Source organism: Camellia sinensis, chromosome 15 (assembly GCF_055761805.1).
Source record: "Camellia sinensis isolate YWXY chromosome 15, ASM5576180v1, whole genome shotgun sequence".
Classification (NCBI taxonomy): domain Eukaryota; kingdom Viridiplantae; phylum Streptophyta; class Magnoliopsida; order Ericales; family Theaceae; genus Camellia; species Camellia sinensis.
Window position 1 is genome coordinate 121711656 of NC_138975.1, and position 20295 is coordinate 121731950.

A 20295-nucleotide genomic window follows, 5' to 3' on the forward strand; every position below is an offset into this window, starting at 1 on the left:
AAAAAATGTCACAAAAGACAAAAAATAAACAAAAATAAAATCACAAAAAAACCTATATCCAAACAACACTTACAAACTTGGAGGGAAAGTTGATTGAGATTTGCCAAAATAGCAAATGACCATTGGAGCACCATTGCTATAATTTGGCAAAATAGCACTATTCATTGCCAAATTTTTTTGCCAAATTATAACAATAGCAATAGCATTATAGTAACAATGGCTGGAGATACTCTTAGTGGTTCACTTTTTGTGATGGACACTGTGTTCGATGATGTTCTTCATATCCTATTGCTATTTGCTTTTTTGGTTGTTTATTTATTTGTAGTGGATGATGTCAATGTTTTGTTTTGTTTGTTTATTGTCATTGTGTTTTCTCTTGAAGTGGGGTATGCACTGAAAAGGTGCAATTTCCTTCTTCAATTAACTGTATGTTTGTTGTCATTGCAAATTTGTCCTATGTGTTATGGTCCTAGTAGAATCAGGAATTGGTTTTTTTATTCTATTACTTTATGCTTGTCATATAGTGTAGGCATAAATGTACGTTTGCTTTTATAATCTCCTTTTGTTTTGTGTGATCTATTTGAGGATTAGGAATTATTCAATTATTATTTTACTTTATGTTGGTTACATACATGAATATTTATTTGTTTAGGGTATTGAGTGGTGGTTTCAAAATGTTTTTTTTTTTTTTTAAGGGAATGCTGAAATTCATAAATGCTTTTATTTTATGTTGGTTGCATGCATGGCTATTTGTTTGTTTAGGGTTTAGGGTTGTGGTCCAACAAATGTATTTATGGAAACCTTTTATTCTTTAGGAGTGTATGCTGAAAATGTCTGACAATTTCATTATTGTTCAAGTGCACCATGAGGGCCATTTTGTCTTTTATCTACATGTTATTTATGAGGGTGATAGGGTGGATCAAATAATTAACCGCGACCCTAACAAAATGTCTATGTTTGAGTTAAGAGACCTTTATTATGACTTGGTTGGTAGAAAAGGAGCAAACATAGATATGTATTATACATGGCCTGGTTATAATTTAGATGTTGGGTTAAAAATAATTTACAGTGATGTTGATGTGATGAAAATGCTTGAGGCTTATAAGGGTTTGGATTATGTAGTAGTTTATGTAGAGAAGGGTGTAGATCCTATTATGGTTTTGTCATATAATGGTGAGTTATTGTTAGATTCCAATGGTGCACAAGGGCATACTCAGGGTGTACAAGAGAGAGGTAATAGTACACATGAGAAGGTGTTGCAGATTGGTTGTGTAGAACAGGGTGGTAATGCCATATGTGTTGGTGACACATACATTATTGATATCAACTTGTCTGATATTGACATCATAATTGATGACATTAGGAATGACTCAGAAGATAGTGCATAGGTAGTTGAGGGTGAGCATATGAGTAAGGAATATGAGGATAAGGAGAATTCAAGTCAGAATCAGGCTAGGAAGAGTCAAATAGGAAGTCAGCATGAGGGTAATGATGCACAACATAAAGATGGGTTACAACATACTACTGACACTGAGTGTGTAGAAGGTAATGAGGCTAATGAAAGTGACATTGCAGAGAGTGAGATTGTTTTTTTAGTTGATGAAGAGAGAACTTATAGTAATGATTTTGAGGACTTGGACTATATAGTTAGGGAAGAAAATAGTAATACTGAAACTTTTGAGGATAGTGTAGAGGAAAGTGATGACCAAAGTTGGTTATATGAAGACCTAAAGGGTCCAAATGATGACATTTGATGAAACCTCAAACAAAAGAACAGAAGTACCACCACCTACAGCCAATCAAGCAGATGATGTTAGTTGGTATTCAAATCCTGATGATGATGATGAACTGATTAGTTTAAAAGGGTCATCAGATAAGGAAGATGAGGTAGATGATGGATACCATGAACCTGCCCCTATAGGTTTAGCATCGTAACTGGCCAGTAATCCTTGGATTACCGAAGGCCTCAGAACTGATTAGCAAAATTAAGGGGCTAGCGGAAGCAGATATATAAATATAGTTGTCCAATGAGCTGTGTAGACTTACATGAAACAGAATATTTAAAACTTCATATACATAACCAAAAATCATTTTCTCATTATACCCACACACTTAGCAAAACATCTCAAGTACAGCCAATAAAACAAAGAACCCTCATATACAGAAACAGTAGAACTTTAACACATGACACTTCAGGAACCTCCAAGTGAGGCGCAATGGTTGGCCCTCATGCTCGATCTCCAGAATGCTCACCCATACATATATATACACACAGTAAGCTGAAACCCAGTGAATAACATTAAGGTAAAGGGGTTAGTGAACAAAATCCGAACATGTCATAAGCATAAAACAGATCATAGCATAAACATTCTTGTATCTGAACATAGTAATGGTACATCCCATAGAACACAGCACATAACGTCTTCCGACTAGAGTAATCGGTTCCGGATACCGATTAAACACATATCACCACAATGAAGTGGCTAACGAGATCTCGTAATCACATGTATGTCATGGACCCGCATTTACATGCCGTCCCACATGACTTGGGACTATCTATGGATGTCATAATAGATTCACAAATAGGACATTCGTTCACATAAACAATATTATTTCAGAAATCATAACTTGACATATCACATTTGGAACATAATTCATATCAACATATCTTTACAGAAATGTTACTCAGAGTGGTTCTCACAAACGGTCAATCAATCTCCAGACGTTGACCTACAGACACAAAAGTACATAACAAAAACATATCTTATCATTACACATGTACATGGCCAACACGGCTTAGCTTTCGATAAGTTGATTCTTGTTCATTCTTAGCACATTGCTTAAAACACACACTTATAAACTCTTAACTTAGTACCTTCCTTTCTTAGTGTGTTTCTAATCTATAACCTCATTATCATGGCTTAATTAAGTCTTAGGAATGTCTAAGATGTAATGAGGGTGCCAAAATGCATTGGAAAACACTTGGTAAAATTTCTGAAAATAAGGTCCCCGGTCGAGCGTAGATTTCCTCGCTCGAGCGGACATGCAAATATGAGAGGGTTTGCTCGAGCGAGCCTTCCTTCGCTCAAGCGGTCTGCAAACTTGGAGAAAGTACTGATTGGTCTCAATCTACACTCGAGCTACAACCTCCACACTTGAGCGGATCAACAGTATGCAAAGTGTTCGCTCGAGCGTCCAAGTGGTCGCTTGAGCGGAGAGCTCATGCCTGTAAAAATACTGAGGGCTCGCATTCGCCGCTCGAGCGCAGGTTTCCTCACTCGAGCGGACTGCGAAATTCTGGGTTTCCAAAAACAGAGTTTTGAGCTTCAAAATGCAATTTCAACGGTTTCACTCATGCGTAGCTTGATCAAACGCTTGGAAAACTTTTTTAAAACACAATATATGGTCACATACAGACCCTTAGTTCAAAACACAAGGATTTAGCTAAAATTGAGTTAAAACTCCCATGCATGTATGTTTCATAAGCTCTTTTCCTCAAAGTCCATATTCATAGAAAAATTGAGCTTCAAGACCTCAACATATATACAAAACTCTTTCTCAAAACATGATTTAAAAGGCACTAAGTGATGATTCAGACATGCATGAGCCGATTATCTATAATTTCTACATGAAGGATCAAAATCAAACTTGATATGGCAAAACCCAACATGCATGTAAACTGCTTTGCAAATTTCATCAAACATGGAATTTACTTACAAAACTTGATCTAATATGCATGCATGTTAATTCCATGGCCTAAACTCACCATGAATGACAACACTTATGATCAAAATGATGATTTACTACTCACATAAGCATGCATGCATGAATTGCAACTCAAATCTTCATTCTAAGCTCAATATACACATTTAAACTCATAATCTTGAAGAAATCCCATGCTGGATGACTTAGATTCACAATTTAAAGATTACATTCTTACTTAGAGTCTTCAAATTCTCTTGTCCTTACACAATCTTGATGAATTCAACACAAAACATTCAATTCTTCTTCAATCTCTTCCTCTCTCTGTCTCTCTAAAATGAATTCTCAGATTTTCTCACTTGAATCAAGTTTGTTGAGCACAAATGAGCTTATATGGCAACTTATATACTTGTGATGTATTAATACATTAATTAGGGCATTTGGTCCATCCAAACACAACCTAATGAATCAGACTGAATCAATTTTTAATAACATTTGCCATAGTATTTTAAAAATTCCAAATAACATATTGGTGTAATCAATTTCGGTTTCGGATGCCGGTAAGGCTTTCAATTTTCATATTAAAGCGGAACTCCAGACAGATATTTCTACAAGTAACAGATAGAAAGCCAAAATCATGCAAAATACAGAATGAACACATAATTTATTTTAATCCTCTCATTAGCATCATTACATACGGATTAGTAACTAATTACGGATCGGGGTTATTACATAGATGAGGTGAGAGATGATCCTCACATTAACATAGCCTCTTTCAAGAAAAAACTGAGAAGAGAGATAATTGTGGATGCAAGTAGGTTTCAAATTTATAGGGCAAAGAAAAAGGCAAGGAAGATCATTGTAGGGGATTTGGCTGAGCTATATCACATGATTAGGGATTATGTAGCTACACTTCTGAGGCAAAATCCATCAAATCACATTTTAATGACAACTGATCCTGAAAAGACAGAGCCTACATTTCAAGTGATGTATGTCAACTTGGTGCACAGAAAGAAGGATTTCTAGCAAGGTGTAGACCAATAATAGGACTGGATGGTTGTCATTTAAAAGGGATTTTTGGAGGGTAGCTACTCAGTGCTATTGGGAGAGATAGAAATGACAACATGTATCCTATTGCAGGGGCTTTGGTTGAGATTGAGTGTAAAGCTTCTTGGTCTTGGTTTCTTGAGGAATTGATGAGTGACATTGGGAGCATTGAAGAGATAGGGTAGACATTTATATTAGATAGACAGAAGGGGTTGGTTGAAACATTTGCAGAGTGATATCCTATTGCAGATCATAGATACTGCCTAAGATATATGTATAATAACTTCAAGACAAAATACAGTGGTTGTGTGTTTAAAGACCTGTTTTGGAAAGCTGCATCAACTGGAAATGTGTATGAATTCAACTACTGGATGAAGAAGATTGAAGAAGTTGATCCTAAGATTGGAAATAGGAAAACAGCTGTGGAGTGGTTGAGGGAGACTGACCCTGCTTTGTGGGCAAGGTCACATTTTTCTCCAATGAGCAAATGTGACATCCTTGTCAACAATTTGAGTGAGTCATTCAATTCTTACATTGTAGAAGCTAGAGAGCTACCAATCATCTCCATGTTTGAATGGATCAAAATGAAATTGATGCAACGGATCCAAGTTAAAAAGATTGGAATGGAAAAATACACCGGTCAGATTTATCCCAATATTCATGACAAACTTGAGAAGTTGAAGGTGGAATCAAGGAACTTCTTTGCAACTTGGTGTAGACAATTGGAATTAGAGGTTGATCATTTTTAGAGGAGGTACATAGTGGACCTAAGTAATAGGATATGCAGCTGCAAAAGATGTGATTTGTCTAGTTTGCCTTGTAGCCATGCCATCAGTGCCATTCAAATCAATCATGAGCAGCCAGAAGATTATGCGTATGAGTACTACACCAAGTCTAGGTACTTGGATACTTATGCATTCATGATACACCCTATTCCAGACATGCATGAGTATAAGGAAGGTGACCAGAAGTTGAATCCACCAGAAGCAAAGAAATTAGCAAGAAGACCAAAGAAGTTAAGAAATAGACAAGCAGACGAGCCAAGAAATCCACACAAGGCATCAAGGAAGAACATCAATGTGACATATGCTAAGGGTCTGAAAAAGGGGCACAATCAGAGATCATACAAGAATAGACTGCATTCTAAATCCAAAATGGTGAAGGTTAGTGTATACTTATGCATTCATTTATTGTACACATGTTATTATTAGGTTTGGTTGTGCTAATAACTTAAGTTATTTGTTACATGAGAGATCTACTAGGGGGCAATCATCTTTATCTCAACCTGCATCAACTTCTATTTTTACTCCAACAACAAACATTCCATCCAATGAGATAACATGACAGAAGTTAACTTTTAATGTTAACTTGTAACTTCAATGTAGGGTTTACTTCATCTTAGGCCTAACTTAAAGTCAAATTAATTTGTACCAGAGGTGTACTAGGGTGCCCAATTTGTGAATGTTCCTAACTGTAATTTTTTTTGCCTCAGATGTCCAGTGGGAGGCAAACCAGAAAAGGAGGCCAATTAGCATCTCAGCCACCAGCGACAGGTGCTTCTATTGGACTGAAGAGGAGGAATACAAGGTCTTCCACTCAGGTAACTAACTTGTTTATAACTCTAACTTTTTTTATTTTTTATTTTGTAAGTTTGTTAATTGAAAATGTTGTTGCAACCCATAAAACTATCAACCCATGGCGGACAGGCATCAAGTGGTCTTGCCAAAGGACCTGAAGTCACAGTTGGTGGGAGGGGTAAATGACCAATTAATGGAACTGCAGTCGATATTGGAAGAAGTGGAGTGAATGCTAGATTGAATACTGATGTGAGAGGGCATACTGTATCTATAACTTTTGCACCTGAGACAATCAGAGCAAGGAGGTAGGCAAAAAAACTGGCTAGTGGGTCAAAATAGAGCATAAGGTGACCTGTTGTTCTTATTTTGTTTTTGTATTGAAACAATATTGTAGGGTCTGTTTGTATTTAATCTAAGGAAGGGTAGACACACATTTAGAGTTATGGTTTTTGAAAAATTGGTTCAATTATTGTGCAAACTGTTGATGTGTTTTTTTGTGGCTTTTTAGCATATTAGATTAATTGGCAATTGTGGTATTGAAATGCAGCATAATTCTGTAAATAGATTACTGTTGGGCCATTGTAATCCAGATGTATAGACCATTTTGGCATTGTAATGCAGATTTTTGAGAAGTATTGTTTTTGGCCTTGGAAAAATATCACTGTTTTGATTTTTTGGTTCATTGTTGAAAAGCATTGTCATTGCAAATTTGTTCTTGTCATTTTTGTTCCATTGGTTGGAATGAATTGTTTGTTTTGCAATTAAACTCAACAGGGTTTGCTTGTGTTAGAATAAGTTTGAATGAATTTTCATGTTGGTTCTATTTTTTGCATTGGAATGCAGTAAAAACAATTCAGAATTATTTATTTATTTATTTTTAATTAAACTCAGTAAGGTTCTATTTTTTGCATTGTTTGCATTGGCATGCAGTAAAATTAAAAAAAAAAGATACAAAAATCACTAATTTCATTAACATAATTTTATTGATTTCAAACATACATCCAGTACGTAAGGCACCTTACAAATTCATTTCACACTGAACATTAACATAGTGCTAATGCAACACAACCAAAACCACCATAGATGCCTTCATCAACATGTTCAGTGCCTCCATCTTCATTTCTAGCTTCATGAGTCTTCCATTAAAGTGCACACCTTCCTCAACTCTTAACTTCTCACCATCAATCTCATCTCTTCCATAAGTGGGAGCAAATCCAACTGGGTTGCACCAAGTCCAAAAATCACGACGTTTCAAACCTGCCTTTTCACACACATAGTGCCTTTCGAATGCTTTTCGAACTCTACGATTCTAATGGTTGCTTTTTTTCCACAACGACATTTCTTGCTAATGAACCTCAACATTTGTCCTTCTCCACCGCCCATGCTTGAAGAGGACATTTTTGCTGGCCTACAACTCAAACATACAGAGGAAAGAGAGAGTATACAAAGCAATCTTCTTAGGTAAGCTTTTTTTCCACAACGACATTTCTTGCTAATAAACCTCAACATTTGTCCTTCTCCACCGCCCATGCTTGAAGAGGACATTTTTACTGGCCTACAACTCAAATATACAGAGGAAAGAGAGAGTATACAAAGCATTTTGGTCTTTTAATTATGAGGGATCATCATCAGTTCATGCCCAATTGCACATTACTCGTGTGTACTGCACGGCTTGTTAGAATATATGGAAATGCTAATTGTACACATCAACCCATTAACCGCAGGAGGGTTATGTGGTGATATTCGAATGTCAGGGGGATAATCCGTACCCGCCCCAAACCATAGGAGGGTAAAGTGAAATTTGCCCAATAAAATAAATGACATCTGTACGATGTACTCTAATCTTGATATAATATAATTTCAAGAGGTTTGGCTTAGTGGGAGTCAAGGTAACTAAAGAATTTATCGCCACTGAAAGTTTGTCTTATCGTTAACTTCAGAATTTCTAAATTAGTCGAGGTGTGCGTAAACTAATTTGGACACTTAGTTATTAAAAAATAAAAAAATAAAAAATCTTGATGTAATATGATTAAGTTGAATAAAACATTTTGAGAGTTAAGCATTCTTCTTTCATCTCTCAATCTCTATAACATGTCAGAAATCAATTAATAGGTCCAATTTATATCTTACGTGTTATCAATACACGCTTACATACTAGTACATATAACCGTAGGCACTTTTAGACATCATTGAGTTGCAAAATATGTGTAAGAGTATACTTTAGCTAGTCCTTCTCATCACAGACTTTATTAGATAACTCTTATTATAATCCTTCATATATAGAGTTGAGTTTCATAGAGAGAGAGCAAGTCCAATCTATATCTTACGTGTTATCAATACACGCTTACATACTAGTACACATAACCGTAGGCACTCTTAGACATCATTGAGTTGCAAAATATGTGTAAGAGTATACTTTAGCTAGTCCTTCTCATCACAGACTTTATTAGATAACTCTTATTAGAATCCTTCATATATAGAGTTGAGTTCCATGGAGAGAGAGCAAGTCCAATCTATATCTTACATGTTATCAATACACGCTTACATACTAGTACACATAACCGTAGGCACTCTTAGACATCATTGAGTTGCAAAATATGTGTAAGAGTATACTTTATCTAGTCCTTCTCATCACAGGCTTTATTAGATAACTCTTATTATAATCCTCCATATATAGAGTTGAGTTCCATAGAGAGAGAGCAAAAGATTTCCGATGGTACTTCGGCGATATATTTTGGCAATCCTTTTTACACTTCTAATTACAAATCTGCAGTTTTAGAGTGTAAATTTGGACTTTTTATAACCGAAATCGGGGTTTTCAAAGTTTTCTCCCTCGATTTCAACATAAATTTTTAGATTATCTACACCTACAATGGTTTCTTCCTCTCTCAAGCCTTCTCCCATATCATTATAGGTATACCTCCTTCTCATCTCCAATTTCTGGTGGTGTCTGAAGTAAGGTGACCTTTCAAACAGATCTTGCTTTTCAAATCATATCTTTGAAAAGATCAGTGATCTTCCTTGGCTCGTAATTGATTTTTTTAGCAGATTTTATTTTATTTTATTTTTGTTGTATGGTTTGTATGACCCTTTGTGGTTTTGTTCAATATGTTGTTATTTTTAATATAAATGTTTTTCATGTTTTCAAAAAAAGAAAAAGAAAAAATCCTCCACATAAATTATTGCTAGGATGTAGCTAAGGTACATCATAATTTTAAGGGTAAATTATGTAAATAGTCCATGTAGTTTATACGATGTGTTAATTTGGTCCTTATTGTTTCAATTTGCTCGATCTTGCCTCTTAATTTAACAGATTAAGTCATTTTAGTTCAATAAATAACAGTTGTTAAGTTTGGTAGACGGAAAGTCTACACAATGTGTCAATTTAGTCCTGTAGTTTACACAATGTGTCAATTTGGTCTCTGTTATTTTAATTTGCTTGATTTTGACAAGGACGAAATTGACACATCGTGTAAATTACAAGGACCAAATTGACACATTGTTTGTCTTTCTGTCCACTAAACTTAACAACCGTTATTTATTGGACTAAAATGACGCAATCCGTTAAATTAAGGGACAAAATTGAGCAAATTGAGACAACAAGAATCAAATTAACACATCGTGTAAATTACATAGACTATTTGTATAATTTACCCTTTCACGTTAGATGAGATTTACGAGTATGTCTAACAATTTCAAACAACAACCAATTAAAATTTTTTATTTTTTTTTTGATTGACAAAAAAATAATATTTTATTAATACTAATAAAACATTACCCAGAGAGAACAGCCGGTCAGAAGCCAACTGACCAAAAAAAAAAAAAACTAACATCAACTTAAATCATTGGGACCAAACCCCAACAACCAGCAGCTAACCCAAACAACTAGCAACCAATCAAATTTTTAGTTGACCCACATCGAGAAAATACTAACAAATTTGGTATATATCACACATCACTCTAAAATATTATTCAAAAATCATCACAAACACAATCTATTACAAATCTTTCTCTTAGAATGTCTTACTCATTTATGAATGAGACAGTGTAGTTTGATATGAACTCATAGTGTGAAATTCAACCACAGTATTCAAGTTCAAGTTATACACTTCAGCCCACAATTGATCAAATACACTTTTTTTACTTTCAATGGCTTCCACAATCTTCTCCACCATATTAATTCTTGAACCATCTTGAATAAAGAAGTTCACTTATCAACATCCATAATTACTCAATACTATAAGCTTGCTCTTACTGTGTTTTGGATTGGCTAAAAAACCCCTAATTGTTGTGATCCAAGTATTGCTTCGACACATAGATAATCAAAAGAACAATTGCCAAACCCAAAGAGCTAGCTTGCTGATAAGTAAGCAGAAAGGATGGGTACCTTCTTCATGAGCATCAGCACTTAGAGGAGCACTGTGGCCAATAGGAACTGATACTTCTAACTCAGGAGATGGTTTTGCAGAACCCAATGACTGTAGATCAGCATTTGCAGGTACCACCCTCGTGTTACTAGTAGGAACATAGACTCGAGCAGATGCTTTAGCAACCTTACTTACCTTCACCTATATGAAATTCAGTCAAATAAAATGTCACGATAAGTGTCAATACTAAAGGCTGTAAAGGAATTAACTTTGGGTTGGGCATGAACTCCCGATTGAAGCATATGATTTCTTCTGTTCATGAGCGTCAGAAGGATCTGAAGTAACAACTGTATTAGTTTCAATCTGACTTGAATGAGTTGGGGGTTCATCAATAACCTTTTCTCCTAAAACTGATCCTTCCTCGTGATCTGAGGGGTCACAAACTTGTGGGCCATTATTTAGATCCTCTGTCTGGAAGGTTGCAACAGGCTCCAATGGAGGATGATCAGGACTACGAATGGGCTCTGAAACAAAGATAAAAGATATAACCAGATTGATCATGAAGAGAACTTCAGTATCGTAAGTCAAGGAAGCAGAATTAAACCAACCTGGATCTAATGGCAAAGGGGACATTGAAGCATTGTTGTTGTTGATGCCATTATTAACTGTCACGGAATTGATGACCTCCAATGATTCACTTTCCTCGACATACCTTCTTTTTTTTTTTTCTTTTTTTTTTTGGGTGGGTAAGTCATAATTCTCAACATACCTAAAAACATCATTAAGGACAAAGTAGCCTTTCTTTTGTGGAGCTAGAAAGAAAGTCCCTGTAAATTTCTTTCTCACATTGTCCTTCCCAGTTAAGCATCCTGTTACTAAAACAATAACTCCTTTCTTGTAGGATTCCTGAGCATCCACAGTTTTTATCTCTGCCTTGTAGTTTCCGTAATCCAACGATAGAATCTTTTCACTGATTGCCTGATCCATGGCAACAAGAACAGGATTTTGTTTATCAGATAACAGTGATCAACAGTTAAATTTGGAACATTTCATTGAATACTGCGTTAAGAAGGGATAAAAGTTCATATGACTACTTAAATGGTGTTTGATAAAACTAAAAACTGAAAATTAAGTACTGAAAACTAAATGTTGAATTCTTTAAGCTGAAAAATTGTTTGATAAAAATTTAAGTGCTAAGCTAAAACAAAATGCTTGATATGTATAATATTAAATTTGAAAATTATTATTTTTAAACTGTATTTTGTAATTTTATATTGTGATAGTGAGTCGGTGGTAGAGGCAACAATGGTGGTAGAGATAGAGAGATAGTGGTTGTGGTGATGTTGGAGGGGTAATGTAGTGGAGATAAAAAGAGGGCGGCGGCGGCGGCGGCGGTGTGATGACGGTGGTTGTTATGGCAACAGCGACAATGATTGTGGAGCTGAAGAGTTGTAGTAGTTATAGTTGTGGTGGTGGTAATGACAATGGTGACTGTGGTGGTGGTAGTGAAATGATGTTGTTGCTTGTGGAAACAATCACAATGGTGATGAACGTGGTCGTGGAAGGGTGGTGGTGGAGGCAGCGATGATGATGGTGGCAGTTGTGAGGTTATAACGATGTATGTTAATGCTTATGTATAAATATTTATAAATTGAATCAGAATTAAATAAGTTTCCTATATCTTAAAATTTTCTTAATTTTTAGCATATATTTTAAAAGCCACTTAAAATTTTAAGTGATACCATTTGTGATTATCAAATGGGCTTAATTGATTTTCACTTAATTCATTCAACTTGAAGTGTTGAATTGTTATCAAACACCACCTTAGCACACTGAAGGAATATGCGAGACCTTAGTCAACCCAACACCCAAAAGCAAAATAAAATAAGCAAGTTGTTCATCAGCCACTCTTGAACCTACCCAAAAAAAAAAAGTCAAGTGTAATTTCATCTACAAGTTCCCAGTAAAGTATATGAAACTTAGCTACCTGAAAGTAGCAATTAACTCTTTTATTTTTTATTTTTTTGGGGGACAGGGAAGCTCCAGACCCAACCCAGTGAAGTATAAGAAAGTTTCTCACAAAGACAATGTTGCTCTTGGCTCTTCAAGATTGTATATTGTACTTTTTTGGTTTAACTGAAATATATGCTACATTTTTCACCCAAGCAAGTTTTAGACCCTGAATCTTCCCGTCAAGGTTTTATTATTATTACTATCTCATCTCTAGCAGTAGTAAATATATTTCTTTTGGTTCCAAATTTGTCTTCCTTTTCTATTGGAGTATTAATATCATCTCTAACACCCTCCTCTGTTGATTACCCTTACTATCCATCTCATGAACACCCTTCGTGTTGGCCACCCAAGGTGATACCAATTCATCCTTCCAGTTACTAAGCATCTCCTCCTCTAGATCACAAGATGTTAACACATCAAATATATCTGATGGGGACAAAAATGAAATGAGAGAGTAGAAACTATCTTTTCCAACAAATAGTGCACCGCATCCTTACCTTTCCTTTTCTTCACCTCTTCCCATTCACTAGGCCTGATATCTAATTTTTATATAGCCAAAGAGGTAGAACTCAATGGCTTTGGTTTGTAAGTACAAGAAATTGTGGCATGACCAAAAGTATGGCAATCTTCATACTTTTGAGGTCTCCATGTCACCTCCACTCGTGTCTCATAAGCCTTCACCATAACCTAAATTGAACATGAAAGACTTTGGTATATTCGAGATCTTGAGCTTCAACACGCACCTATGCAAATGTAAGCCTACTATGAGATTTAGTGTATTCATCAAGGTACAAAGGCCAAGAAGCATTTCTGACACTGAAAGCATTTCATATTATTTATTAATTTTTATTAGACTTGGTGGGATGCAAATGTCTATCACTCAAAAACACATTAAACACATTACAAGTTTGAATAAAATAAGAGAGGATACAATGACAAAAGAAAAATAATGCAGATTTATATCTACTAATCCTTCCTCTAACTACATTCGAGAAATTAATGTTATGTTGCATTTTTTTTCTTATTTTTGAATAATATATTCATATATATGACAATAAATTGATAAAATTATATATTATGAGTGTGTCCCCCACATGTATATTCTATTTTCTATAAAATGCCATGTCAGTGCGTTCTTGTAGTGTCCATGTTGTATCACCTGTCTGTGTATGTGATTCTTCTTACAAGGTACACCTATTTGACAAAATGATCTGATTTAAATCATCATTTAGTCATATAACCATCAGCAGGTCAGTACTTGGAGTCCAACATAAAACCCAACACATGCTTCAGTGCTACACAAGATTGATGAACTAACATTTCTGAAGATGAAAATTGACAAGTGTAACAACACAAAGACAACATTTCCAATTTAGAGGGCTGTCCAACAATGGGTCATTGCAAATAGAGAAGATACTTCAGCTTGAAGGCTTCTGGGAGGGGGAAGTTCCAGTTGAAGTATTTATAAAGCATTGTTGGACATTGCCCATTGTTTTCCACTGAAATGCATCTTGAAAATTCCAAGGGAATTTGTTTTTCTTTCCGTGTTAGAGCAGATTTGGAGACAATTATTATTATTATTTTTTTATCGGCAAATGTTAGTTGTTAGATTAGCACCTATGGAAAAAAAGCTCCCCACCCTTGGCAAAGCACCTAAGTGCTTGCACTCCATTAATTCAACCCCCCCCCCCCCCCAAAAAAAAAAAGGAAGATTTGAACCCACCCAAGGAGATTTGAACCCATGACCTCCTCGGGACAATTATAAAAAGTGACAAATTGATGCCTGGGCAAAATGTTCTTCTGACTAGATGTAGCATTCAAAGCAGAGGACATGTTAATTACCTTTGAGTCATTGTATGGTGGGTAGAGAGCTAAGGTGTCTGCGCTATCTCTTTCCAATGGCATGTATTGGATCGTCATAAGATCAGTTTGGAAGGTTCTTAATAGTTACCCTGTACAGAGTAGGAGTAGAGAGTCGTACTTGTGTGTCTCATGTGATTGATTGAACGAAGTCCAATAGACAATCTTTTGAAGATGTTGGCTGACAATTCCTAGTCTAAACTATCTGATGTTGAGTACACATTTTTGGCTTTTTAGAGGATCATTCTCGTTGGTTGCATTCTTTCATTTTCCTTATAAGTAATACATGTTTTCCATATGTGGTAAACTTTTATTTTGCTCTTGTATACATCAGTTTAAATAGGTGGCACCCTTTTTGCTGCCTCGCGGCTTCAAATATTATGGTATGCAAGGGTAACCAAGTAAGTTGATTAAAGGATCATCCTGTAGCTGATTTTTTGCGCTCCTCAGAGGGGTTTAGTCTTCTTGGATGCGATTCCCTACAATTCAAACTCCCGTAGTTCTGAATCTGGTTTCACAAGTGCAATGTGAAATAGAAACACGAATGAGAGTCCAAATCTGACAAATATTAGAAAATCCATTAATCATTAGAGATGCAAAAAATAGACTGCATCGTCAGATTTTCAGAGTCACCACCTAATATTAACTCGTGACTTGTGCCAAAGGCCACTTGTCCGTCATAACCAAAGTTGTCTCGGTTCGGAAACTTAGGTATGAGAGGAGAAGGTCATGAATTGAGCACGCCACTCACCCGACCAAAGATCGGCCTCTACTAAGTCATGATGTGAATTTTATGGACGTTATATGCTCATGTTCTGATCATCAATAAAACATTACTATGTGGAGCAAATAAGTATAGACCACGTCACTTACTTTGAAATACCTTGATTTCATGCTTTTTTTAAAAGAGTTTTTGAATATGGGCAACTGAAAGGAAAAGCGAGTTCATATGTACAATAATCAAAGTCATTTCAATTTAAGCAAAATAGCCTCCATCCACAGACATTCATAGAGATATTTCAAATAAGCGAGTAGCCTTATGGTAGTATGCTCGACGTGGCAACACAAACACACATGATATGCTAAAGCAAAAATTGCTCACCTAGTACTTAACCGTAGCAAGCCAAAGAAAAAAAGATAGTTAGAAAAAATGCATGATCCTAATATGCAGAGTGGCTAATGCATCACATACCAAAATGTAACTACTAGATTCGGCTACTAACATGACATGTGAATCAACTCAAAGCATGAGGTAGGGCACACAATCAAGTAGGAAATGATAACGACATCAAGTATGATGAGCTGAACCTTAATGTATGCAAAAATAGATACAAAGCATGAGAATGATAAAAGAAAATATGATACTATACAATTAGGAAAATTTACCCATAAGTCCTAGTTTCTGAAAAGTTGAACCATTTAGTCCTAAAAGTTTTCTTATGCTCCATTTAGTCCCATTTGCACATCAATCTAATGTTTGAAACATTAATCTGATGTTCGAAATCTAATGTTTGAAACATTAATCTGATGTTTGAAACATTGTAATGGGACCTTTCAGTCTATAAGAAAACTTTTAGGACTAAACAGTGTATAAGTTATTAATTTGGGATTTATTGGTGCATCCCCCATACAACTATGGTAAACATTTAAATAAAAGCGAGAAAGAAATGAGAATTGGAAGACCTATGAAGCACGGACATAGACACGGACACGGGATACAGCAATTTCTAAAAAAATGGGAACACGGACACGGCAGGGGATACGGCAAATTTTTTAATTTTTTTTTATAAATATTTTTATTTTAATATACATTAATTATTTTATTTATTTATTATATTTTTTAAACAATATGTTCCAATTAATTTATTTTATTTTATTTTATCTACATGTGTTTTTTTATTTATTTTATTAATATGTATAAATATATATTATCTTATAATATGTATTATATATTATATATTATATATTATCTTATACATATATTATATGTTATATAATAACTATTAATATATATAATATATTATCTTTGAGTACTGGTGGTCAACGAAACATTTTAGTCTGAGAGAGAGGGGGGGGTAGACAAAAGGGGGGAAAGAAGAAAGGCAGAAGAGAGGGTTAAAAGAAGACGAGAGAGAGAGAGAAGAGGCGAGAGAGAGACGAGAGGCGAGCCAGAGATGAGAGAGACTAGAGACGTACCAGGTCAAGAAGTGATGGAAGATCAACTGGAGACAGAGATCGACTGGAGATGGAGATCGAGATAGATCGATCGAGATGGAGATGAATAGGTTCGCATTTCTCTTCTCTCTTTTCTTCTTTTGATTTTGGATTTAGCCCTTCTTCTCCTCTTTCTTCGAATTAGGGTTTTCTATTTTGTTCCCCTGCCGTGTCCTCTTGCTATGTGCCGCTGTGTCCCGCCGTGTCCCATACCAAAAAAATAAATTAATTAAGGGGACACGCTAAATGGCGTGTCCCGTACGTGTCCCCGGCGTGTCCCCGTATCCGACACCGCCACGGCTTCCATTTTGGCGTGTCCATGCTTTATAGTGGAAGACATACATCAAGTGTTACAAATTTGCCCTCTTTACAAGAGGGTACGAATGTCTCAATTAACTAATTATTACAAACATAAACTAATTAACTAATTATTACAAAACACAAATTTCAAAACGACCAAGCTAAAGGAATTGAATGAGAGGCGGGGAATCACATGCGCACAAGCAAGAACATTCTCCGGAAACCCCCTCTGCTTACTGCCAGAAATTGCCTTGTTCCCAGTCAGAAAACAGTTATGTTTTGGACCTCAAGATCTGCTCTGTTTTGCTGAAAAACTGCCACTGCCACTGCCGTACAAAATGATTGTCGACCGGCCTAATGAATTGGTCGGCTGTACAAGATAGTGGCCGGCCAGCCACTGCTTTTGGAGAAAGACATGTTGCAACAGAATGGGAACAGAGGAAAAACAGAGGGTTTCCAAAGGATGTTCATCCCTTATGTTCCCTCCTCTCATGAAGATATTCAAGGAGAGAATAGGTTTGCTTCACAAATCATCAAATATCCCAAAAGTATTGAGATGATGATTAATGAAGCAACATAACGAAATTCAATGAATACAAAACTAAGGCAAATTAAGAAGAGGAAGTATTTAAAGAGATGGCTAAAACCTACTATATCTCAAGAAAAATAAGAGTAAGTGAGTACTCAAATTTAGAGAGAATAGGTTTAGAGGAAGCCATTTTTTAAGGTGAAGCTTATTAAAAAAAGATTACAACATTGAAAAAAGCAATTAGAGACTCTTCTTCCTACTCATGGAATATGGATTGAAATCCATTTCCATGCTTTCAAAGGAACTAGAAGAGAGTCTCTAATGCTTCCGATGAAAGAGCTCCCATATGACTTCGAAACTAAATCAAAACAAGACTAAGCAAATGAATGTAGTGTGCTCATCTTCCTACTCATGGAATAAGGATGAGACATCCATTTCCATGCTTCAAAGATGGAACTAGAAGAGAGCTTACAACAACTTTGAAGAAGAGAGAGGGAATCAAGAATCAAGCTATCTATTTAAAGCTTTAAACGCATATATTCAGTTCATATTCACACAAAACTATCTAAAATAGTGCTGAAATTGAAGAAAAAGAGACAAAAGCATGAAGAACACCAAGAGAACATCACTAATGGATAAGCCTATGGAAGGGTGGCTAAGCCTTCCACCTTCAACAAGGTTTAAATCACATTTTAAAGCCTAAAACACTCTGAAAATCAATATTTAAAACAGAGGATGAAAAACAAGAGAATAAAAGAATAGGTAATGAAAAGAGTTCAAAGATCAACCTCTTGAAAAGAGGAAGAGCTTCTTGTTTCACAAATTTCAATCCAAACACTCTCAAGTATCTGAAATCAGGCTCAAAGCTTCAACAAAAAGCTTTAAGCTTGAGCTTCAATGGTGTATCTATAGTCAAGAAGGTAGAGAATGCCTTGTATGCCTTTGGAAATGCTTGTTCACAAAGTTTTCTAACCCTAAACTTTGAAGGAAAGTGCTGTATTTATAAAATTTCAGCTTCTCACCTCGGAAATATCTGCAAAGAGAACAGCTGGCCAAATCCCATGTATGGGAGCAACTTGCTACTGCTGCAAAATATCTGCTTCGTTGAACATGGCAGGCCAACCAAAAGGATGAATGGCCAGCCAAAAAAAGTGGCATGCCGGTCAACTTTTGGTCTAGCTACTCTTTGGGTGGTCAGGCTAGAAAAAACAGGTTTTGGTCCAAATGCGATGCAAGATTTGAGTTAGAAGCTCAAAACAAAATTCTTTTGCTGAAGATTCGAAAAATTGCACAGCATATCGTTTCATCATTGGGTGTTCGAAATAAAGCAACCAAGTCTGAGAGGCGGTCAAAATGGGATGTCTACACATCCAAAAATACTTTCCTTCCCTACTTGTACAATGTCATAATGTAAATTATTTGTCATGAGATCCAATAATGAACGAAGATATACAACTGAGTACAAGCCATAATTACACTAGACTCACCTTCATGGTTGTCACCAAAGTCATTACACCATTAGAATCGGGCCGGCTTAGGACACTTGAATCTTGATAGAATTTATAAACCAATTCTGGAGATTCAAGAAGAATGCGGTAATACTGCGCAACATAGGCATACCGACAACATGTGCACTGGGAAGAGCAGCAGCAGGACTTGCTGCCCGCATTGCCATCTACATGAAATTAAACATCAACATAAAATAAGAAGATATATGTAAATTAAATAGATAGAAAAATATATCTGAAATAAAATTTCAATAAACAAACAAACAATGAAAAAAGGAAAAATGAATTCTGTTTGTAAAATGAATACATTAAAAAACCACTAACAAAAATCAAACAAAATTAGAAGAAGACAGAAAATTGAGAAAAATATCCACTTGTAATTGAAAGGAAAGAAAATTGAATTACAAAAATCCCAAAATCAACAAATTCATAGGAGGAACCAAAAATGAAAAGCACTGTGACTTGAGAACCTTTAGAATAGAAACAAGGATAAATAACTTTGATATGAAAGCTTAGGTACCATAACTACACACAAAAGGGAGGACGAGGAAAGAGAGAAGTGAAAAAAGGTGTTACTGCAATGAAACAGACAATCTTGGAAAATGTAAAAACAGATTTAAAAACCCTAGTGGTTTCAAACCTCATATGTAAGAAAGATTATTTTTTTTCCCCTATTTGCAAGAAAATCTTAAATCCTTTTCATGCTAATCATTTTTTTTCTTATGAAGGTTGAAGCCCAAAAATGTCCCCCCCCCCCCCCCCCCCCCCAAAAAAAAAAAAAAAAAAAAAAAACAAAATTTACTCTTCAAAACCAAAAATAAAATAAAAAAACAAAACAAAACAAAAACTATTGAAGCTATAAACACTAACTAAAAAATTATAACTATAATGAAAGTAATAAAAAAATTATGATGAAATTCCATCAGTATATGCCAATGGAAACTCTAGAAATTTTTTAACGGTGAACTGTATGATATAATTTTCATTTTCCGTTTTTAAAAAATAAAAACAATTAAAAGTTCAAAAACACCAATCGATTTCATATTATTTTTAATTTATTGTACAAAAATAAGTTTTTGAAATTTAACAAGAAAATAAAAACTTAAAAGATGTAAGGATCTTTGAGAACATGATGGGTAATGTTATATAGAGTTTGTTATTGTCCTCTTTTTGGGCTT

General features: G+C 35.3%; 1 non-coding gene across 1 annotated transcript; it reads right to left on the bottom strand.

Annotated features, from left to right (window-relative positions):
• Positions 1–10263: 10263 nt before the first annotated feature.
• On the bottom strand, positions 10264–19284 carry LOC114277980 (nuclear transport factor 2). Its single transcript, XR_014356625.1, has 4 exons — positions 19097–19284; positions 11302–11671; positions 11090–11217; positions 10264–10894 (listed from the first exon to the last, which is right to left on the bottom strand). It is a non-coding gene; the product is annotated as a nuclear transport factor 2 (transcript).
• Positions 19285–20295: the final 1011 nt, after the last annotated feature.